This window comes from Desmodus rotundus, chromosome 1, assembly GCF_022682495.2.
Source record: "Desmodus rotundus isolate HL8 chromosome 1, HLdesRot8A.1, whole genome shotgun sequence".
NCBI lineage: Eukaryota > Metazoa > Chordata > Mammalia > Chiroptera > Phyllostomidae > Desmodus > Desmodus rotundus.
The window spans coordinates 89,660,175-89,684,618 of record NC_071387.1 but is presented as its reverse complement, the minus strand read 5'-3'; the positions used below and the strand labels follow the sequence as shown (position 1 = coordinate 89,684,618).

The 24,444-nt window shown below is 45.4% G+C and overlaps 1 protein-coding gene across 3 annotated transcripts in view; it reads right to left on the bottom strand.

Annotated features, from left to right (window-relative positions):
* The window catches only part of EEF2K (eukaryotic elongation factor 2 kinase), a 75,271-nt gene extending 54,548 nt beyond the window's left edge, over positions 1–20,723 (bottom strand). The window contains exon 1 of one of the 3 annotated variants that reach the window (XM_024560586.3): positions 20,334–20,723. The gene's annotated coding sequence lies outside the window, so the exon portion shown is untranslated. The remainder of the gene's footprint in view (positions 1–20,333) is intronic. The other 2 variants (XM_045195347.2, XM_024560585.4) reach the window with 2 other exon arrangements.
* Between the last annotated feature and the right edge of the window lie 3,721 nt (positions 20,724–24,444).

Genomic DNA, 24,444 nt, shown 5'->3' with positions numbered 1-24,444 from the left:
GGCTGACTCACTGGCACCTCACCTGAATGCCACTGGTTATGACAAGAGCCAGCACCCTCAGACTGAAAACGACTGCTATCTTTTGGGGAGGCACTTGGCAGGCAGCATGTAGGGACATTTTAAATGTACAAACCCGTCAATCCAGTAATTCCACATCCAAGAACTCAGTGCTTAAAACAAGGCAGGGAAACTAAATGCTTCTTTAAGCAACTAGAGTGATTTTTTAAGGACATTTAGATCAAGTGGTTCTCCTATTTAACACCCTCCCTCGGCTTCTCTTCACATTCCTGATAAAATCCCAATGCCTTCTAAGGTCCCAAGGCCCAAGTTATCTGGCCTCTGCCCACCTCTCCTTGGGCTGTGGTGTCCCCCAGGCACACTGGCTTTCTTCCTGTTCTGTGAAAGTGAGGAACCCATTCTCTCCTCAGACCTTTGTACTTGCTGTACCCTGCGCCAGGAACACTCTTCCTAATCTTCTAACATTGAGTTCTTCCTCATCATCTAGATCCCAGGTCAAAAGTCACATTTCTAGAGAAATCTGCTCTGATTCCTCAATTCAAAGAACCCCTCTCATTCCTCAAAAAATTAAAAGTAGAACTACCTTGATAACAGATTCTGCCAGCACTTCTGTCTAGGAGAAAGCTGCCCCCCCAGCTCCCACACTGATGACAGACAATTCAGTTCTGCCCCATGTACCCTGGTGCCCTTTGAGCTGCTGCCTCAGTGCTGGAGCTCAGAGCCAGTGAGTCCAAGTACAGTCAACCACACACCACAGTATTAAAGTTATGGGGTATCAAAGGAGAAGAATGAACTTCATCAAAGAATTTTACATCCTCTTCTGGGGAAAAGGCATTACCCTCAAGAAACCTATCACACTCCAAACTCCATCTCGACATCTGCTTCACAGAGGTCTCAACTAACTCAAAAGGGCTTAATGTTGTGAACTTTGACCAACACGTTCCTGTAGCAAAATTCATGAAGCCTGGGCAATAACCATCATGGCTCAGAAGTTTAAGAAATACATTACGAAGGTAATGTAAAAAGAACAATCTTGGGACAGAAAGATAATAGAAAAAGGACAAATGGCCACCAGCTCCTCAGAGCCATCTTGGTTGCCAGAATCAACACATCTAGCAGCTTCTACAGCATAGAATTCAAGTGGCAGGACAAAACTTGCTCATTGTATAACGGTGCAGCCAAGGGGTGGGGTGGGGGGCAAATAGGGATTTGTAATGGGGTCCAGAACTCAAGCTGTCCAGGAAATATTAGAAAAAAATATATAGGATGTCCTCACCCCCACAAGCCTGAGCTTGGGGGATGGGACACGTGGAGCAGGGCCATTGGGAGCTGTTTTGTATAGCAACAGCTATGCAGCTAACCTCTGGAATGGTCATTTAACATATCTATAACCTTTAACTGGTTTCATGGATATGTTAAATAGCTGTGGCCATGCTTTGAGCTGGAGGGATGGAAGTGACTTCCATCCAAGATGTAACCGGGAGGCAACGCCCCACCCCCCAGTCCTGTTACAGCGCTTGCACGAGAGCTTGGAGAAAATTGGCTCCATGCCATGGGGCCACACCTGCCTGGACTTAATATGGCAGCCCAGTAAAGCTGGAATAATACAGGAATGCTGGCGGTGTAACTGATTGTAGGAAGAGTTGGAAATGGGGCTATAGAGGAAGACTGGTGCTGGGATTTAAACCCAGGTGCTACAGCCATACCTGGAGAGAACCACGCGGCTTTGGCAGAGTGGGGACCCCATGGTGGCGACACAGCTGATGGTGCCGGGAGCCTGAATCACGGACTTCTACTTCTTTTCCTGAGATAGGGTACCCCGGACTGGGCAGAGGGAGAAGGAAGGACTGTGTATATCTATAGGTATTCTAAAGCACTTTAGTATTTTAATGAAGACATAAAGTCATTAATCTAAGTCTGTATAACTTTTAAATAAGTAATTCCTTTCCTTTTCACCAGTCTCTGGCATTGAGAGATGTCTTTCCTCTGGCGGCGGGCAAGGTGAACTAGTAGGTGAGCGGCGGGGGGGGGGGGGGGGGGGGGGGGGGGGCGGGGAGGGTCCTTTTGGTAATAGTATATCATTCACCTCCCCCCCCCTTGGGTCTGTTCTGTAACAATTGGAGGCCCTTGTGGCAGGTGTTTGGACCACATTTCTTCAACAGTGCTGGTCACATCTAAGGCAACATGAGGGTCCCTTCTGACCACATGATGGAGTGCAACTAAAAGGATGTCAATCCTTTGAAGGGTTCCAGCTAGCCTAAACTGCTCCTCATGATGGCATGAAGGAAACATTGTGTACTAAACCAACTAGTAATGTGCTATAAAAAAGGAACATCAACATCACTAAGAAGTTCAGTGGTGGCTGTTCTCTGTGGCCATAACTGACAGGAAAAGATGCTGTGACAGGCCAGGGATCACAGAGAGCAAAGGTGATGATTAGACCCTGAAACAAGAGAAGCAGGTGATAGTACATAACCATCCGAAGCCAAATGGGCACAACCATTATAATCAACAGCATGATCAGAGTGGCAGCCAGAGGTTGCAGTCTGGCCCAAAGAGGTCTGAACTGGAAGGACATCCTGTGGGATGTAACATGGGTCCACTAGATAGTTAATATCATGGTTATCTGGCTAGATGAGTAAAAAGGTGGCTAATACTTTGGAGGCCTTGGTACAGCACAAGCAGATAAGTAAGGGTAAGGGATAAACTCTGAATTTTTGGTATTCTACTGCATCAATAAAATTTTTATGTCTCCAGTGGTTAAAGAAAAAAAAGAAAAAAACCCAACCTTATAACCCATCAATCCCACCTCTGAGTATTTATCTGAAGAAACTCAAAACAATGATTCAAAAAGATATATGCATGTTTATGTCCACTGCAATGTTACTTACAATAGCCAGGATATGGAAACAACCCGAGTGCCAGTCAATAGACACGTGGATAAAAAAGTGGTAGTATATATATACAATGGAATATTACTGAGCCATTAAAAAGAATGACAGCTTGCCATCTGTAACAATGTGAATGGACCTAGAGGGTATTATGCTATGTAAACTAAGTCTGACAAAGACAAATGCCATACGACTTCACGTATGTGGAATCTAAAGAACAAAATAAACAGAACAGAAACAGACTCATAGATACAGAGAACAAACTGATGATTGCCAGAAGGAGAGGGGCTGGGGGGCTGGATGAAAAGGGGGAAAGGATTAAGATGTACAAATTGGCAGTTACGAGACAGTCATGGGGAATATAGTCAATAACATTTGTAATAGTTATGTATGATGCCAGGTACTAGACTTGACCAAGGGGGTCACTTTGTAAGTTATATAAATGTCTAATCACTATGCTGTATACCTGAAACTAATGTGACATTGAATGTCAACTGTAATTGAAAAATAATAAATTATTAAACGAACCCCTCTCAAATGCATACTCAGTCACTCCCCTAGTACATAGCCCAAGCTGAAAGCAACTCATTTACTTATTGAGTATGTCCCAGTGTCTCAAACAGTGCCTGGGGGCGTAGGGGTTCAATTCACATCCCTAGAATGAATGAGTGGCCCCCAGAGTGTTCTCAGTAACTGCCCACAATGCTCATCAATGGGGGCCTGTTCTACACCAGGAGAGGCCGTGCAACTGTCACCATGGGAGTTCTGGATACACAGACATGCAAGATAGTCAAGAAAGAGTTCAGGAAGGTCATAGGATACAAAAATCAGTATTATTTCTATATACTAGCAATGAATAATCCAAAAAATGAAATTAAGAAAACAATTCCACCTATAACAGCATCGATAAGAATAAAATACTTGGGAATGAATTTAACAATAGAAGTGTGTGACTTGTACACTGAAAAACAAAACATGTCCAAGAATTTAAAGAAGATCTGAGTAAATGGAAAGACATCCTGTGTTCATAGATCAGAAGATTTAATATTGCCACAAGGACAATACTCCCCAAATTGATCTACAGGTTCAACCCAATCACTATGAAAAATTCCAGCTGGCAGCTTTGTAGAAATTGACAAACAGGTTCTAAAATTCACAAGGAAATTCAAGGGACCCAGAATAGCCAAAACAACCTTGAAAAAAGAAAAACAAAGTTGGAGGAGTCACACTCCCTGAATTCAAAACTGAGCTACAGTCATCAAAACAACTTGGGACAAGCATAAGGGCAGACATATAAATCAATGGAATGGAACTGACAGTCCAGAAATGAAACCTCACATTTTTGGCCAACTGATTTTTGACAAGCTTACAAAGACCATTCAATGGGGAAAGAGTAATCTTTTCAACTAATAGTGCTGGGACAAGTGGATACACACTGAAAAAGAATGAAGTTGAAGCCCTTCCTGACTCTATACACAAAAATTAAGTCAAATGGATCAAAGACTTCAATACAAGGCCTAAAACTCTCTTAGAAGAAAATCTTTGTGACCTTGGGTTAGGCAAAGACTTCTTAGAACACCAAAAGCAAAAACTACAAAAGAATAGATGAACTGGACATCAAAATTAAAAACTTTTATGGTTCAAAGGACTCCACCAGGAGAGTGAATAGACAACTCACAGAATGGGAGAAAAAGGAAAGCGTGTTTGTAGAAGCAGTAAAACCTCCCTGCAGGACCCACTGACACTCACCAGCACTGGGATGCACTGTGGGGCTGGAGGGAACTCTCTAACTTTTTGTACATTTCTATACTGTTTTAACTTTTTACAAAACTTGATTGCCTGTAATATAAAATAACAAATACGCAAAAAATATTTTTTAAAGATTTTATTTCTTTTTCAAGAGAGGAGACTCAGGACAGAACCCACAAACCCCATGTGCCCTGACTGGTAATCCAATGGCAACCTTTTGCTTCAAGAGTTGGTGCCCAACCAACTGAGCCACACCACTCAGGGCAATAAGTAAAATATTTTTTTTTTAATTTTGGATGAAGGCAATAATTCCCACTATTTTTTTAAAGATTTTATTTATTTTTTAGAGAGAGGGGAAGGGAGGGAGAAAGAGAAGGAGAGAAACATCATTGTGAGAGAAACATTGATCAGCTGCCTCTTGCCTCCCAGCTGGGGACCTGTCCTGCAGCGCAGGCATGTACCCAGACTGGGAATCAAACTGTTGACTTTACAGTTTACAGGATGAGGCTCCACTGAGCCACACCAGTCAGGGCTCTAGTTATTCTTAACAGCTCTCTCCACTGACAGGAAGTCTTCTAAATCTGAGGATGGGCACTTTCTTTACACCACAGCAGGAAACCCTAATCCAATGCACACCCATGAAACGTAAACTGAAATCTCAGGAAATTGTGCTCAGCTTTGCCACTTTCTGGTCTACTTAATTCTTTCTTTGTTGTTCTTGCTTTTTATTCTTTTACGTCAATGCATCACCCATACTGATTCCTTGACTCAGTTGGACAATCACTTCCTGGATCCAGTACAAGACACGGTCACTTCCTGGATCCAGTGGCTGAGCCACTGATCCTGCTTGTCACCAAAACCTTCCTGGCCCATGCCCAAATCTCTCCTCCCTCCCCAGCCCCAGTGCTACTCAGCCCTGGTCAGCCCTTGGCCAAAATCTCTGCTGACCAAGACAGCATGGAGCCCGGAGCTGCCAGCAGGCCCAGCCAGGTCTCTGGAGCTGGGATGATGCCAGAGGAGGGGGCCACAGCTTCACCCTGCAAACCAACAGGCAGTGTAGCACAGCATTAGGAGCCTGGACTGTTGGTGACCTTGACCAAATTAATTCATGTCACCAACACCTCCATTTGTGAAGGGAGCTGAGTAGGCAAGTGTCCTGAGTGCGGTTCCATGGCAATCAGTTCACAGGGGAATTATCACCAGAAACCTGGTCCTTGGCCATGTCTACCGTAGACCTGACATTCTCTTCAGCCCTGGGAAACAAAAGCAGTTGCAGACAAGCAGCTATGACCCTGCCTGGCACGGTGCTTTGTACTCAGAAGACATTTGATATGTACTCCAGAACTGAGTAAGCAGGATCTGTTTTATGGCTTTTCAGTTGTCATAAATTTGCTCAACGCAGCTCTGGCAGCACCTGCTAACCAAGGAAGAGAGCAGCTGTTCTCTCTTTCTCAATAACAGAACCACTGGTTTTGGGTTAAGCACATGGCCACTTAGAATAAGGTCTACACTTCCTAGAGTCCTTTGCAGTTAAGTGTGACCATGCGACCAAGTCTGGCCAAGGGGATATAAGCAGAAGGACGGTTTTCAACTTTAGGGAAGGGTTTTTAAAGGGAGGGAGGAAATGTACCCTTTTGCTCTCCCTCCTTCCTGCTAGCTGGAATGAAAGTGTGATGACTGGAGTTCAAGCAACTATATTTAAACATGAGGAAGCCATGTGCTAAGGAAGGCAGAGCCACAATAAAGGAGGCCTGGGGCAGCATAATCTTATATCATGAGGCAGCATAACAGCCCTGGACTGGCAATCTTCAGACTTTACTATCTAACCTTATATAATCTATAGTAATTTTCATTTTTCCTTACTACTTGTTAATTCTATCTGGGCCAATAAACCCTTCTTTCCCGTATTATAAAAAGTCACATCGCATACCTTATAACAAATTGGTGCCTGGTAGGGTTGGCCTCGGAAAACTGTGACCTCAATCCAGAGTCCTAATGTGACAGCTGCTCCCACATTTGCTCATGAAGCCTGGGCAGTGGAGGATACTGGATTCCCCTAGACAGGCAAGGAGCCCTCAGCGGCCCATAACTCAGCCCCACAATGCCTGTTCCAACATCAGCCAGGGAACCCATCTTCCTAGGAACCTCCATCTAACTTGGGCTTCCCTGGGCCCACAGAAGGGGCCTGTTCCTGTGAGTGAGAGACTGAGACCAGGAGCAGGACCCCAGCTCCCAGTATGTCAGGATTCTCTAGAAGGTTTCCTCTGACCTCACTCAGGCATCCCCATTGTCCCCTCCCAGTCCCCAACATACTCTGGGAAGATTTTCCTATGGAGATGCAGCTGAGTGAGGTTCTGATTTAGGCAGACCAAGTTCAAGTCCCAGGTCTGCCACTTACTAGCTGTGTGACTTCACCTCTTGAGCCTTGGCTTCCTCACTACAGTGTGGGATGCCGAGTTGTGCCCGTGCCACTAACTTGACAGTGCTAGCACGGAGCAGGCATTAAGACACCGCAGCTATTATTATCATCATTTCCAATATCAGAAATAAAGGGGGCCGAGCCCGGGGTCCCAACAAGGCTAATGACCTGGATGTCCAGTTAGCAACCAACCAAGCTTTTTCCAGGATCCTCAGAGAACAGGCTATTTATGTTCTGGCCACTGAACCACTGCTCTCACAGCATCTTGCTATAGGCTCCTCAGGCAGCCACTGGGTCAGGAGATGATGTTTGCAATGCCCAGGTCAAGGCTATTGGTCCTCCTCAGGCTCCCCTCCTCCCCAGGAGCTACCCTCCTATTGTAGAAATGAGCTGTACTCTCCCACCCATCACTTTGGGAGCCAGCACCTCAAGACAATGTGGCCTGCACTGGGCCAGCCAGTGCACACACTAATATATGCCCAGCACCCACTGGTCCTCAACTGCAACCACAGTGGACAGGCCGACTTATGGGCCACCTTATGTCATGTACTTGCTTCTGTTCTGGGATCTGCATATCCCCTGCTCTCACGCCATATGCCTGGGATTGAGGATCCACAGCCAAGTCACTGGGGGTGTCACGCGGCCCAGATCTAAGCAGAACACAATTCAGGCACAGGCCACAGTGACTGGGTCAGAGGTGGCATGTGACTCAAGTCAAACCAATCTGGCCCAATTGCAGGTAAGCCGGAGGCTTTGACTTGAGTGACTGGATGAGGTTAATCCTTTCCTGCAGAGCCTGAATCTGAGACAGGGACTGAGGCCACCGGAGAACAAAGCTGACATTTGGTGGAGAGCAAAAGAAGAGAGACAAAGAAAAATGAGTAGTGATGACATCAGTTGAGACCCTGAATCCAAACATACCCAAAGCCAAACTACCCACCTGGACTTCTGCATTACATGACACAAAAAACCATTGCCTGTGGGAGGCTGGAGTAGGGGGACAACTTGGCTGGCTACACATAGGTTTTTGTCACCTGCAATATTAGAGTGCAAAACCCAGCCGGGACTTAGGGCCATTGTATATTTCTACATAATTAAAAAATAACACTTTCATTAAAGCACATAGCTAAAAATAATGCTCCTGTCCTACTAGGGCCACTGTATATGACCACATAGGCTGGGTGCTGCTCAACTCTAGTGAGCAACCTTTGCAGCAGTACACTGGCAACCCTGCCCCCCACCTGCAGAGACAACCACTTCCAATTACTCTAGACGTTACTCATGGAAGTTACCTCCACATCTCTAAATAATATGGGTATTCTGCTATTTCTTAATTTACCTAGTTTGGTCCTTATCTATTGATTTCCTGGTGTAATAAATTAGAGTTAGCTTCACATCCCTTTCCCAACACAACCTCAGACTGGTAGGTCTTCTCTTGGTTCCTTTAGACAGCATGCCAAGAACTCTGTCTCTTATTCCACCAACCAGAAGGAGTATGGGTTTCTCAGCTTAGTATGAGTTCTCACTGCAAGAAAGTAGGAAAGATGTGGCTTTTGCACTGCAAATGAGTGACAAGAAAGCAGAAGAGACTTTTGCTCCTATCAACCTCAAAAATGTATACTTTTTACTGAATAAGACAGATATGTAACACATGTGAACAGCTTACTGCAACCCAGGTGCCATGCTAAGCACCTGACACAGACTTTCTCATCTGCCAATGGCTGGAGCTGCAAGGCAGAGAAGTAGCTGCCCACCTCCTTCAGGGCCACCCTGGGAAGGGAAACTAAGCAGAGTGAGGCTGCCCTTGGGCTGTACCTGGCTTGTTCCGACGATATCTTGAGCTCTAGATTGAGTCCTCAGTTTTCTTCAAACTAGGGGGTAAAAACTGTCTTATAGATATATGCCCATGTTCACTGCAGTATTATTTGTAACAGCCAAGGTAGTAACAACCTGTGTCCATTGATGGATGAATGGATAAAGAAACTGTGGTGAATATACACAATGGAATATTATTCAGTCAAAAAAAACAAAGGAAATTCTGTCATTTGCAAAAACATGGATATACATGGAGGACATTATTAAACAAGCCAGACACGAAAGAGCAAATACTGCATGATCTCACTTACTGGTAGAATCTAAAAAGCCAAACTTGCAGAAACAGAGAGTAGAACTGGGGTTGCCAGGGGCTGAGGGTGGGGGAAATGGAGAAGCTGGTGCAAGGGTAGAGTTTCAGTTATGCAAGGTGAGGAAGTCCAGGAGAGCTCATGTACAGCAGGGTGACTATAATTAATAATACTGTATTGTAAATAGGAAATTTGTTAAGAGAGTAGATCCTAAGTGTTTCTACCGCACACAAAAAAGGTAACTGTGAGGAGATGGATGTGTTGATTAGCTTGATTATGGTAGCCATTTCACAATATATTCCTATATCAAATCATCACATTGTACACCTTAAATATAGTGGAACCTCACTTCTCAAACTTAATTTGTTCCAGAAGGCTGTTCAAGAAGCACTCTGTTTGAAAATCAAATCATTTTTTCCTATTAGAAATACAGATATTAGCATGAAAGGGTTGTTGGATGGAGAACTGAAGTTTTGTTCGACAGCCAAGACATTTTTTTCCATCAACTACTTGGTCGAGAACCAAATTGTTCCAGGTGAGAGATGTTTGAGAACCAAGGTTTGACTGCATACAATTTTAATTTTTCAGTTATACCTCAATAAAGCTGGTGAAGAACAAAACAAAGGAAACAAAGCCCAAGACAGTAACAGAGACCCTGTACTCTGTCACCGCATGGCCGGGTCTGAATTCCTGTCCCTGTTCGGTGAACCTGTCCTAAAGAGCAGACGTTGAGGGGCTGGCTGTGACCTCCCCCAGCCACTGGCACTGAGCAGGGATCAACAGGTGCTAATCAAATACATCTCCTGGCTGGCTACATTTTATTTACTTACAGGAGGGGGATGGTAACACCGGGAGTCACTAAATCAAGCACCAAGCTAGGAGTTCATGTCAGTGTCTTATTTATATCTGTACTCCAGCATGTGGTGGGTGCTCACACATACACATTTATTTAAATTATTGTGAGAAATAATAGTTTATATCTCATAATCGTTTAAAATAGTTCTCAAATGCCTTGGTTTTCAAACAATTCGGCTCTTGACCAAGTTGTTCACAGAGAAAAATGCCTTGGCTTTCTAATGAAACTTCAGGTCTCGATTCTCTACCCAACAACCCTTTCCTGCTGAAATCTGTTTATCAGTCACGTGTCTCTCAGGTAACAAACAAAGAACATTTGGTTTTCAAACAAATTGCTTCTCAAACAGTTTTCTGGAACAAATTAAGTTCAAGAACCAAGGTTCCACTGTAGTTTATGTCAGAATAAAAGGACTTATTTACAGATGTCCATACCCACCTGCCTTCTCTCTGCTGTGTCATCTCCCCCACTTGCCCCAACCAAGAACCAACTGCCATTCACAGCTACGCTCACCTCCCTGCCCTTGCACCCGATAGACCTTCTTCCTAGAATGCCTGTCTTAGTTGTTGCCAAACCCCTTTGTTCCATTCTAGATCCAGCTCAAAAATTTACCTCCTCCAGAAAGCCTTCCCTGGGTGGTTTCCCTATCTGTATAATAGGGGCAGAACCTACCCCAGTTGTTGTTCTGAGGAGTCAGTGAGATCAGGCACATAGTGTCTGGCAGAGAATGGTTCAAAAGTACCAGCTGCTATTATGCCCTAACCATTCTTATTCCTCTACCCTCTAAGTCACTTGCCTCCTCCCAGGCCCTCCATGAGCATTTCAATTACACCCAGAAACCAACAGTCTATGTGGTAGGCAGTATAATGGCCCCAACCATGCCCCAGTCACTGGAACCTGTGAATATGTTCCCTAATACAAAAAGGCAACTTTGCAGGTGTGATTAAATTAGGAGTCTTGAGATGGGGAGATTATCCTGGGTTATCCCGTGAGCCCAGTGCAATCACAGGGTCCTTATAAAAGCAGGCAGGAGGGGCAGAATTAGAGGAAGAAAAATGACAATGGAAGCAGGGGTCATATGTTGATATTTTGAAGGTGGAGGAAGGGGCCACAAGCCAAGGAATGCACAGCCTCTAGAAGTGGAAAAAGTAAAGAAATGGATCTCCTTGGAGCCTCTCAAGGGAACACAGCTCTGCTGACACCTTGACTTTTGAACTTCCGACCTCCTGAACAATTCAGAGAAAAAATTTGTATTGTTTTAAGCCACTAAGTTTGTGATTTGTCACATTAGCAATAGGAAACAAATACAGTCCAGAACAGTGGTCCTCAATGTGGGGCAATTTTGTCAACAAGAGGACACTTGGCAATGCCTGGAGACATTTTTGGTGTCACAACTCAGGAAGTGCAACTGGCATCTAGTGGACAGAGACCAGAGATGCTACTAAACATTATACAGAGCAGAGAACAGCTCCATAGCACAAAACTATGTACCAAACTGTAAATAGTGCCGAGGCTGAGAAACCTGTTCTAGAATGATTCTGGTGGAATTCCAACAAGGCTTCCCCTACTTGCTCTCCTCTTTTCCTAAAAACAAACCTCCACACATACCAGAAGGGGGAGAAATGTGCTTACTCACTGATGAAACGAGCAATCCAGAACTGAACCAAGAAGCCAAGTCAATATTTGTGCTGCTAAAGGCTCATAAAATAATCACTGCCATACCCTGTGCTTTGTTCACACAAAACTGTTATGGAGGACTTCCGCCAAGATGGAGGTGTAGATAGATATACTTTGCCTCCTCGCACAACCAAAAGAAGGACAACAACAAATTTAAAAACAAAAAATAACCACAACTGCCAGAAAATTGAACTGTATAGAAGTCTGGCAACCAAGGAGTTAAAGAAGAAGTATTCATTCAGACAGGTAGGAGGGGTGGAGATGGGCAGCCAGGGCAGAGAGGACATGCAGCAAGGCTGGAGGACAGGATGATCCCACATTTGCATGTGGATAAACTGAGAGGAACAACTGGGGAATGAGACAGACCACACAACTCAGGGTACCAGCACGGGGAAATAAAGCTTCAAAACCTCTGGCTGTAAAAAAAAAAACCTGTGGGCATTGAAGCAGTGGGAGAAACTCCGAGTCTCACAGGAGAGTTCACTGGAGAGACCCACAGGGTCCTAGAACCTACACAAGCCCACCCACCCAGAAATCAGCACCAGAAGGGCCCAATTCACTTGTGAGTAGTGGAGGAAGTGACTAAAAGCCGGCCAAGAGCCAAGCAAGTGGCACTGTTCCTTCTCTGACCCTGCCTCCACATATAGTGCCACAACACAGCTAAGGGGGTTGTCCCACTCTGGCTAAAACCTAAGGCTCCACCCCGTAGAATATAACAGGCACGTTGAGTCAAAAAAATGTGGCCCAAATGAAAGAACAGATTGAAGATCCAGAAAAAATAGAAGTAAGCGACAAAGAGATAGACAACCTATTAGATGCAGAGTTCAAAACACTGGCAATCAGGATGCTCACAGAAATGGCTGAGTACAGTCACAAAATAGAGGAAGAAGTGAAAGCTACAGAAAGTGAAATAAAGCAAATATACAGGGAACCAACAGTGAAGGGAAGGAAACTGGGACTCAAATCAATGATTTGGAACAGAAGGAAGAAATATTCCACCAGAATAGAATGAAGAAACAAGAATTCAAAAAAATGAGGAGAGGCTTAGGAACCTCCCGGACAACTTTAAATATTCCAACACCCAAATCATAGGGATACCAGAAGAAGAGGAAGAGCAAAAAATTGAAAACTTATTTGAAAAAAATGATTAAGGAGAACTTCCCCAATCTGGTGAAGGAAATAGAATTCCAAGAAGTCCAGGAAGCTCAACGAGCCCCAAAGAAGTTAAACCCAAGGAAGCACTCATCAAGGCACATCATAATTACATTACCCAAGATTAAAGATAAGGGGAGAATCTTAACAGCAGCAAGAGAAAAGGAGACAGTTACCTACAAAGGAGTGTCCATAAGACCATAAGCTGATTTCTCAAAAGAAACCCTTGCAGGCAAGAAGGGTCTGGAAAGAAGTATTCAAAGTCATGAAAAGCGAGAACCTACATCCAAGATTAGTATACCCAGCAAATCTTTCATTTAGAATGGAAGGGCAGATAAAGTGCTTCCCAGATAAGGTCAAGTTAAAGGAGTTCATCATCACCAAGCCCTTATTATATGAAATGTTAAAGGGACTTGTCTAAGAAAAAGAAGATGATCAAAACTATGAACAGTAAAATGTCAACAAACTCACAACCATCAACAACTGAACCAAAAAAAAAAGAAAGAAAGAAAACAACCTCCCTCCCCCTCCCCGCCCCGCCAAAAAAACCTAAGCAAACAACTGGAACAGGAACAGAATCACAGAAATGGAGATCACATAAAGGGTTATTAGCAGGGAGGAGTGGGGAGAGAATGGGGGAAAAGGTACAGGTAATAAGGTACAGGAGTAAGAAGCATAAATGGTAGGTACAAAATAGCCAGGGGAGGTTAAGAACAGTATAGGAAATGGAGAAGTCAAAGAACTTACATGTATGACCCATTTACATAAACTAAAGGGGCAAATTCGCTCGTGGGAGAGGGGTGCAGGTTAGAGGGGAGTAAAGGGGAGAAAAAAAATGGAACAACTGTAACAGTATAATCAATAAAATATATTTTTAAAAAACTGTTATGGTACAAAGACTATACTATGGTTTTAAAAATCAGAAAAACACATTTTATAATACAAAGTACAAATTATTGTCATTATAGCTTCATTTAACAAAATGCACAGGAGGGCTAGGATTTTAATTTTTGATGACTTCTTGGGCACACTTCTCATGTACCCAGGACACTCTGTATTCCAGGGAAATAGCATGTCTCACTTCTCAGAGGGAACTCTTGTTTACATGCCCTCTTTGTGGCTGGACCACAGGAGTACCTGGATCAAAAGGGGCCTTGTCTCATTCCTCTCTATCTCCCAGCCAAGATCACGATGCCTGGCACACATTAGGTCCTTCGTAAATGTATGATGCATGAATTGACAAGTAGCTGGAGAAATCTGGCAATTTTGTGGATATAATGGGACTGCAGCCCTGGAGGAATGGAGGGACTATGGGGAAATAATGACAAGTTGTCTGGGGTTGGTTAGCCTGAAAACATGGCTGAGATCCTTAGTGGAAAAGCCTGGATCCTGGGGAAGTCCTCAAAGAGCAGTCATGACCAGAATCTGGCCTGATAAGGCTTTTGGGACAAACAGATCTGGGTTCAAGTCCTGACTCTGCTACTACTAGCTGAGTGACATTGGGCAAATTACTTAATCTCATGAAACCTCAGCTTCCTCATCTGTAAAATTCACTTGATCAAAAAAGTGCAGCAAGTGAGCAAGGTGAAGAAGAATTGAGAGAGGTTGCCAGGGGCCAGAAAAGGCCACTGTGGCACAGATAGCTGGCTCTCCACCACAAACCTATGCTCCCCTTCCCAGCACCTTTTACATCTAGGTGGGGACGTGTGACTGCATTGGGGGCAATGGGATAGGGGCAGAAATAATTCGTGCTACTTCCACACCCACCCCAATGGCCAATTTTCCCCACCTTGGTCCCCTCCACTGTGATCCTGCCCTGAGATAGCCTGAAACAGATTCATAGCATTTCAGTACCACTTACAAAGCACCTGATTTGTCACTCTGCTCAGCTCCCTGGAGGACATGGGTCCCACCATCCCTGGGCTTTGCTCATCCTGTGCCCTCTGTTTGGCACACAGCACTGCCTGCCCTCCCTACCCATCCCCTGGCCAACTCCTCTACTAACCCCTCAAGCCTCAGCTTAGATGTCATTTCCTCCAGGAAACCTCCCCCAAATCCCAGTGATAAGCACAATAGCTTCATCCTACAGATGAGGAAATGAAGGAACAGAGAGGTTACGTAACTTGCTGAAAATCACACGGCTAGGAAATGGAGCAGATGGGTTTGAGGCCAGTGCAGGCTGAACCTAGGCTTTCACTCAGTCATCACTGGCTAATCCAGTCCTAAAAACATGGACCCAGGGCACTAGCAGCAGAAGCAGCCCCACTTAGGCATGCAAATTCTCAGGCCCCAGTCCAGCCCTACTAAACTAAACTCTGGGTATGGGCCCAGCAATGTGTGTTTAAACAAGTCCCTCAGCTTCTTATCATATGCCCTTAACTTCAAGAACCACTGGCCCAGAAAAATTTTCTGCAGTCAAATCACTTGCTTCTCAGTACTTGCTCCCTGTGGACTCCTTGCTAGGTCTAGAAAGTGCCACACTGGAAGAACTGAATACTGTCCACCCTCTGACTTTCCAGATATTTAAAATGCTTCTCTGGGGCTTTGGGGACATGGGGACTGTCATCTTCGCCCTTGTCATCAGCATATGTGTGAGTCATTCCTTCCTCTGTTTGAAGCCTTCTTTCTTGTGCCCATCAGCCTTGGCTAAAAGAGTTTAATTGAGAAACACTTCAAGGCCCAAGCCACTTTCATCCCATGGTGGTCACTATAACCACCTTCTAGAAAATTCGTTTTAAAAAATTATATTTTGTTGATTATACTATTACAGTTGTCCCAATTTTTCTCCTGTTGCCCCCCTGCACCCAGCACCCCCCACTCCCTCAGGCAATCCCCACACCATTGTCCATGTCCATGGTCGTGTGTATAAGTTCTTTGGCCAATCCATTTCCTATACCGTACTTTACATCCACATGGCTATTCTGTACTTCTCAATCCCCTCACCTCTTCACCCATTCCCCCAAACCCCGCCCCCCAACCTGGCAACCATCAAAACACTCCTCCATATCCAAGATTCTGTCTCTGTTGTTCTTGTTGGCTTAGTTTGCTTTTTAGGTTCAATTGTTGATAGATATGTATTTATTGCCATTTTATTGTTTATAGTTTTGATCACCTTCTTTTTCTTAAATAAATCCCTTTAACATGTCATATAATAATGGTTTACTGACGGTAAACTACTTTAGTTTTTTGTCAGGGAAGCTCTTTATATGCCCCATGATTCTAAATGATATCTTTGCTGGGTAGAGCAATCTTGGCTGTAGGTCCCTGCTTTTATGACTTTGAATATTTCTTGCCAGTCCCTTCTAGCCTGCAAAGTTTCTTCTGAGAAATCAGCTGAGAGTCTTATGGGAACTCCCCTGTAGGTACCCAACTGCTTTTCTCTTGCTGCTTTTAAGATTCCCTCTTTATCTTTAACCTTTGGCATTTTAATTACGATGTGTTTTGGAGTGGGCCTCTTTGCATCCATCTTGTTTGGGATTCTCTGTGCTTCCTGAACTTGTATTATCTATTTCCTTCACCAAATTAGGGAAGTTTTCTTTCATTGTTTTTTCAAATAGATTTCCAATTCTTGCTCCTTCTCTTCTCCTTCTGGTATCCCTATGAGGTAAATGTTATATCTCTTGAAGTTGTCCCAGAAGCTGCTTATACTATCCTCACTTTTTGGATTTGTTTTCTTCTTGTTGTTCTGATTGGTTGTTTTGCTTTCTTATGTTCCAGATCATTGATTTGATTCTCAGCTTCATCCACTCTACTGTTGTTCTCTTGTAAATCGTTCTTTATTTCAATTAGTGTATCCTTCATTTCTAACTGGACCATTTTCATGCTGTTGAGGTCCTCACTAAGTTCCTTGAGCATCCTTATAACCGTGTTTTGAGGTCTGCATCTGATAGATTGCTTATCTCCATTTTGTTTAGTTCTTTTTCTGGAGTTTTGATCTGTTCTTTCATTTAGGCCATGTTTTTTTGTTTGTTTGGTTGGTTTTTGTCTCCTCATTGTGGCAGCTTCCCTGTGTTTGTTTCTATGTATTAGGTAGAGCTGCTCTGACACCCTGTCTTAGTAGCATGGCCTAATGTAGTAGGTATCCTATAGAATCCAGGAGCACAGCCTCCCTATCACCCAAGCTGGGTACTTGAAGTACACCCTTAGTATGAGCTGAGTAGACCCCTTCTTTTGTAGTTGAGGCTGGATTGCTGTTGGCAGGACATTAGGAGGGATTTCCCCAGGTCAGTCTGCTGCAAGGACTGGCTGTGTCCAGTGGCCACCAACCTCTGCTCTCTATGGAGGGTCAGCTGTGCAGGGGCAGGGTAATGGTACTCCAACGTGGTCTGTAGCTTCCACCGGTGCAAAGGCTCTGCAGCTTCCCGGCTGGTACAGACCAAGATCTGTCTCCACCTGTGTTTTGCCTGGGTCCACCCTGCCTGAGCTATAAAGTAATCTGAGATGGCTGCTACTTGTGCTGGCCTTGAAGATTCCCAGGCAAAGCCAAGCTGTGAATCCAGGTTGGTTGCTGCTAGTGCCAGGCCTGGGGCCACTTAGTAAGAGGTATGGGGGCTGGGGTTCTGAGACTGGATGTAGCTTGTTTGAGAGGATTTAGAAAGTTGTGAAGCCTGAGCCAAGACCAGCCATTCATATGGAAAAGCCACTGTTAATAGATTGGGTAGGCCCATAAGTTGGGTGGAATGGAGCCTCAGGGGATCTACAGGGTGGGGTAAACAGTGTTGGCCAGGTTGATGGAATCTCAGATATGGCAACCCCAGCTGGTTCTGTAGCTCTGTGAGGGGAGAGTTCAGAAAAGGGAAAATTGCCTCTGCCCACCTTTCTGTCTGGGAGAAAGCTGTTCCCCATCTCTTGCCTTGATGCTAGACACTTCAGTTCCTCCCTGTATGCCACTGGTGCCTTTTAAGCTGCAACCTGGTGCTGGAGCTCAGATGGAGTGAGTCTGAGTAAGTCTGTGTGTAGGTTCTTTAAAAGGAATTATTGAGACTCCAGACATTTCTTCCACTAACTCAATCCCTGCTGGTTTTTGAAGCCAGAAGTTATGGGGACTTATCTTCCTGGCACTGGCACCCTGGCGTGGGGGGCTGGGGGGGGGGAAGGGTCCTGTTATGGGGCTGGGACTCCTCACTCCCAAGATATCCCTCCTGATTGTTTACCCACCACATGTGGATGTGGGACCAGCCCGTTCTGTGTCTTCGCCCCCCGCCCCACCAGTTTGGATGGATGTGGTTTCAATTCCGTAGTTCTCAGACTTCCACTCAACTCGATTTCTGGCAATTCTGAGTGATGGCTGTTCTACAGTTTAGTTGTAATTTTGACGTGTTTATGCGAGGAGGTGAGCTGTGTTTACCTAAGCCATCTTGACTGCTAGAAAATTCTCAGTTCACGGAGGTAATGGTCTGCAGCTTCTTGGTCAGTGTAACTGATCTCCCCAACACAAAAAAATCCTGTTTTTTAATCAGTCCACTGGCTGTTATTACTTTGAATGTAGTCCTGATCATCCTTTTTTTCTGCTTCAGATTCATGAGTGAATCAGAAAGAATGAATCCTAAGAATGAGCTAGAGCAAATCCAAGTTTGCTATTGACCCTTTGCCTCCTTCCATACTCTTCTGAGTGTCCTGGCAACCAAACACAATCCTGCTAAAAAATGGTCAAAACTTCTTTGGGGAATCAATCAGACCAGTGTCAGAAAAAAAGGCATAACACCCTTCCCCAGTGAAACAGCTCAGCCAGAACATCCCAAGGGGAAGGCCACAGCCAACAGGCCCCACTCATACCCCTAGACCTTGCAAAGAGCTTACTGGATCCCATTCTCTTCAGCAGATAGCCACAAAGTAATGGGATGGGGACAGAAAGGAGATGCTCTGTCCACAGTCACTCAGGTGCCCAGATCCCCCAGGCTGGTGACTCTGTCCTCCTACAGGCCCAGAGAGTCCTTTCAACTCAGCTGGTAAAAGGGGATGGGGGACAGATTTTTTAGGGTCCAGGCTTGAAAGGGGCACACACTATTTCTATTCACATACCATCAGCCAAACTCAGTCACAGCGGCCCACCTAACTGTAAGGGAGCCTGGGAAATTCATCTGGGTGATACCCCAGGAAGAAGAGAACATGGATGCTGGTGACCAATAGCTGTCTCTGCCAGATAATACACTCGAAATGTTTAAAAATCAAATCAGTGATTTATTTTTAACCAACCAAAAGGTACTGTCCCAGCACACAGCACGAAAGAAAAAAATGATAAATCATATAGACTACACACAATTGACTATACATATATAGAGATGATTTCAGTGATTAGCAGGACTGACATCCTGCCTCCCCCTCTTCCTGAGGATAAGAACTTGGGACCTCAGCCTACTCACCCTCTTTGAGAAGAGGACTGAGAGGAATGGGGGATGGCAATCCTAACCATGTTACACCTGAATTCATATCATCAAGAAGTTTTACTGTATTTGTTAAATTCATACATGAACACAAGAATGAATGCAAGGTGCTGTGGAAGCTATAGAGAAGGACACCTGCATACCTCTGTCTCTAAACCTCTACCTTCTTCCACTGACAGGCATCCTTTCCAACTCAATTGATACATCACCTCTTCCAGGAAGCGTTCTCCACCAACCCTACCCTGCAACACCCCCTCCCCCCACCACACACACACACCACATCGGGCATGATCAATTCCACTTGCTTGCTCTGTACTCCCTCCTTCACTTTGTCCATCTTGCCAATTAGAGTCTGCTGTTAGACCACCAGGGCCTCGGTTTCCTCCTCTGTAATATCAGGAGTGCACTGTGTTATTCCACTTCCTGGCTGAGTGGTCCTAAGGCCTCCAGAGCCCAGGGCCCCTGAAGTTAGGCTCCCATCCCAGGCAAACTCCCGTCACACTAGGGACGTAGACCAAACTAGACCAGGACTTGCCCGGGAAGCCCCACCCCCGTGCCTCCACACGCATATTTATGCCCGGCCCTTTGGCTCACTGGTCAGCCAAGCCTGCCAACACCCGACTCCCACAGCCAACAATGCGGCAAAGGCAACTCTACACTGTCCTCAAAGTTCCCAGAATTCTGGCCTCTCATTCAGGGCTGGGGTGGGGCATGCAGCTCCAGGCCCTGCAGGGGACAGAATAGCAATGCTGTCCCCGTCCTCTGCGGACTCTGAGGCGCCCCGGGCGAAGGCCCCAAGCTGCCTCTCCTAGCTGCTCGTGTGCCAAGTGTTTTCCCAACAGACACCGCTGTTAACCTGCGCAACTTCCCCGTTTTACAGAAACCAACACTGAGCCCGAGAGTTTAACCAGGACAGAAGCACCTCCAACACTCTCCTTCTGCGAAGCCTAGGGCCCTACTTCCAAGCCCCAGACCCTGTGGGCTCCGGGTGCTGGCTGCACCGGGGCACGCACTCCTGCAGCGCCCAAACCCGCACCCATCGGCCCAACCAACCGCTGCCGCACCTACCTGCCTCAGGAGGATTGGAGAGGCAGCCTCTACCCAGGGCCGCAAGGATCCAGAGGAGGTGGCAAAGGCTTGTAGCCCAGTGCTCCAGGGTGCAGGGCGGGCGGGCCCCCTGAGAGAGCCGGGGAGCAGAGAACCGAGCACGCGGGCCAGCGCTCCGGGGAGGCAGCGGGGCCGCTCTGGGCAGATGGGGCGATCGCGGGGCACGGGAACCTCCAGAACGATCCTGGGGCACGAGGAGCTCACAGAGATACTGGAAGAACCCGGGGAGATGGGGAGCGTGTCGGGGGCACGAACGCAGGCGACGAGCCACCTAGCCGGAGCAGCTGCGGCGCGGGCCTCGCAGGCGCCCGTCGGTGAACTACAGATCTCCCGCTGGGGCGGGGTTGTTGTGAGGCGGGCGCCAGGCGCTGCGCTTACGTCGCCGCCCCTCCTTGGCCGTCTGCGCGCCAGCAACCAATGCGCACATCCCCAAGCTCCAGGGAGATAACTGGCGTTGAGTTCTCCGCTCACCCGCCTGCTGAATACGCCACCTTCAGATAAAACTTGCCACCTTCAGATCAAACTTACGGGGAACGGGGAGGGGAGCCCTTCCAAGGGGTAATTCCAGAAGAGGCAGACTCATGACCTTCCCGTTCTCCGTCTGTTGCCTGCCTACTTCCTGTATTCGAGTCCTTTCCAAAATTATTAGTAATCCCATCTTGCGGGGGTGTCCAACCTGCAGCCTAACTCAAAATTGTAAATTTACTTAAAACATTATTGGATTTTTTTTTGTGATTACTCTTGCAATGTATTTACTGTGTGGCCCAAGACAGCTCTTCTTCCAGTGTGGCGCACAAACGCCAAAAGGTTGGACACCCCTGCATCTCAGTGTTTGTAGAAATTTCTATGCATAACCTCAGATTATTTTTATTATAGGAGATTGCTTGATTTTTCCCCTGATTTCTGCTTTGTGAAAACTTAGTCACTTACGACAGCTGCAATTATTTGTGTCATTATTTGATTAATGCCATTATTTGATTAATATTCCCTCTAGACGTTCCTTACCTGTCTAGGACATTCCTTTATTCCTAGCCTCTTAGCACAGGCTTGGCATAATACAATAAATGCCTGTGGAATGAATGGGTAAATATGGAAAGATATAAAGAAAAAAAGGAAATACGGCTAATGGTAACTACTGTGAGCATTTTGATATTATATCCCTCCAGATAGTTTTCTAGTGAACTTTTAGAAATTTCACAAATCTCATAGTAATAATAATGGGGATACTTTCTGAGCAATGTGTTTCATTTCATCGTCACACCAGCCCTGAGATAGGTTTCTTAGCCCTGTTTTACATGTCACAAAGCTGAGGCTTATACAGATAGCTTTGACCAAAAGATTTGTAAGGTGGCTCCACGTGGCAGAGGGCAGGTACACTTCAGGGCTGTGTTACTCTGTGCTGTAAAGGGGAGAGGAATTTGAAGGATCGTACAGGTGAGAGGGAGGGGGGAAAAAGGAAAGGCTTCCAGTAGAGCAGCGATTTTCTACCAGTGTGCTGCAAGAATTTTTAAAACATGCAATATCTGACTATTTAGTCAGGGGCACTGACCTCTTTTCCCTTAGATTGTCAAATAAAAAAATGACAGCAGCCAACACAGCCCTTCAGTGGAAATGCCCTGTCTTGAACCATAAATATATAGGCCATATAACAGATGTGCAGTTTACTGGTCACGAACATGATGAGGCTGTGTCTGATTAATTCTTGGTACCAGAAACCCTTATATACAAGTATAGGCATCTGATTTTTTGAAAAGTCACTTTGGAGATAAAAGGGTAGGTGATTACTATTATTATTGTTATTACTTGCAAATCAATCAAATGTACACCTTTTTTTGGTCAAATCAGCAAAAAAAAATTTTTCTTGCTGTGCTGCAGAATTTTAGTAATTATGTGTGCTCTGAGAAGAAAAGGGTTGAAAATCACTGCAGTAGAGCAATGTCTAGTGAAGGAGATTTAAATAGTTTGCCAACCACACTCCCTATGCTCTACAGAGTTCTACTCAAAGCCTCCTTGGACTCGAATAGTGTATGACCAAATTCTCCTATGGAACAAGAAAGAGTGCTTTGCGAAGGTGAGCCCCAGGCAAACGCGGAGACCACCAGTGCAGCATACCAGAGACAGAGGGACACGGACATCTGGGTATGCATGTGGATATACAGTTGACCTTTAACACAGGTTTGAACCGGAACTATTTTTAATCTGTGGTTGGAAATTCGTGGATGTGGAGAGCCATTTGAATGCACTAAGCCGTACCATTTTATATAGGGGACTTGAAAGTCTGTGGATTTTGGTGTCCGTGGGGATCTTGGAACCACAGATACTGAGGAACAACTTAAGTTTTGGGGAAGTCAAAAGCTATATGTGGACTTTTAAAAAAATTCTCATCTGAGGATATGTTTATTGATTTTAGAGAGGAAAGGAGAAAGAAAAGGGGAGAGCTGGAGGTAGGGGGAGAGAGAGAGAGAGAGAGAGAAATATCAATGTGAGAGAGAAATATCTATCAGTTGCCTCCTTGTCGGGGAGCTTTATCGCAGCCCCCGTCCGCCATGGATGAAGAATAAGTCTGCCAAGACATGATCTGCTTGGGGAGGAAAGGTGGCCGATCTCTCAAAGGAAAAGGGCCCAGAGCCTTTCCCTCCAGGGGCTTTTATTATGTTCATTCGCACAGGAATACGGATAAAGCTCATCAATCATTGTTAGCCAGTAAGGGTTAAACAATACATGATTTACAGAGAACTTTGAGGGCTTATTCTGAGTTACAGCCAATTAGATAGAGGGCTATAAAACTTTAGGTGCCAGACTCATCTCAGGTCTGGACCCTTATCTTTAAGCTGAGGGTACAAATTAAGTAGGTTTCACAGGAACGTATGTATTTTTTCTTAGGCCTGATTCCTCAAGGAATCCTCCCCTCTCAGCACAGGACTGCACTGCCCTCTGTTATTGCTTCAGGCTTAAGTCAGGCAAGGGAAGTAAGGCAGTCAAGAGATTAGGAGACTTCTTGCAGACAGAATGAGGACTCAGGCTATTTCAAAGCTGAGGGGCAAGGGTCTATCACCCCCTTTTTCTATAGCCCCTCGAGTCCTTCCATGTGGGCCTCTTCCATGACCATGCCTGTCTTAGGTTGATCCTCCCTTGAGGATTCTTACCCGTCATTGGCTAACTGGCCAAGGTTAGGGCCAAGCAGGGTGAAGTGGGCAGGGGTGGCACACCTGCCAGGGAGATAAGCTTTGTCTTCTTCGTGGCTTATGGTCCCACCTCTGACTCAGCCTTAACCATGGGGGGGTTACAGCTTCTGAAACCAGGCAGGGCGGTTCCCAACACCTCCTGTATGCACCCTGACTAGGGATCAAACCCTCAACCATTTTAGTGCACAAGGACCACGCTCCAACCAGCTGAGTCACTGGGCCAAGGCAGTTCTACAGGGATTTTAACCATTTTGTAGTCAATTTTATTTACATTTTTCTTAACAAGAGCGGACCCCTATCTATTGTTTATTGTCTCCTTCACCACTAGGTTGTGAACACATTTCTCTGGTCAGGGTCACCTGTCATTTGCAATGCCTGCTCTGACATGCCTTTTGGGGGATGCAGTAAGAGTTGATATTTACAAGTATTTACTCTGTGCCAGGCACTGTGGTAATTTATTCATGGGCAATTATCTCTTTTAATTTTCATCACAACCCTCTTATTGTCCCCACTTCATATACAGGTAGACTAAGGCAGGTTAAGTGACTTTCCCAAGGTTACACAGTAAGTGGCAGAGCCAGGATTCAACCCAGGTCTGGGTGTATACTGGCTCCTCCACTGTCCTATCCTTAAGCCTAGACTCTAGTTTTGAGGCCCCTGAAAATTCACATTCCTTGGGGAGAGCAAAGTCCTTCAGCTTGTCAGCTGCTATGGCCTTTGCAGGAAGTAGGTCCAAGTTTATGAGGCATGAGGTGGGGGTCAATATACAGACATCATCTTAGAAAGTGGTGGGAAGAATGGAAAAAAAAAATGTTCCTGAAAACCATCATTGAGTGTTTCACCCTTTGGTCTCTGTTACAAGCTTTGAAAAATGTAAGATCTAGAAG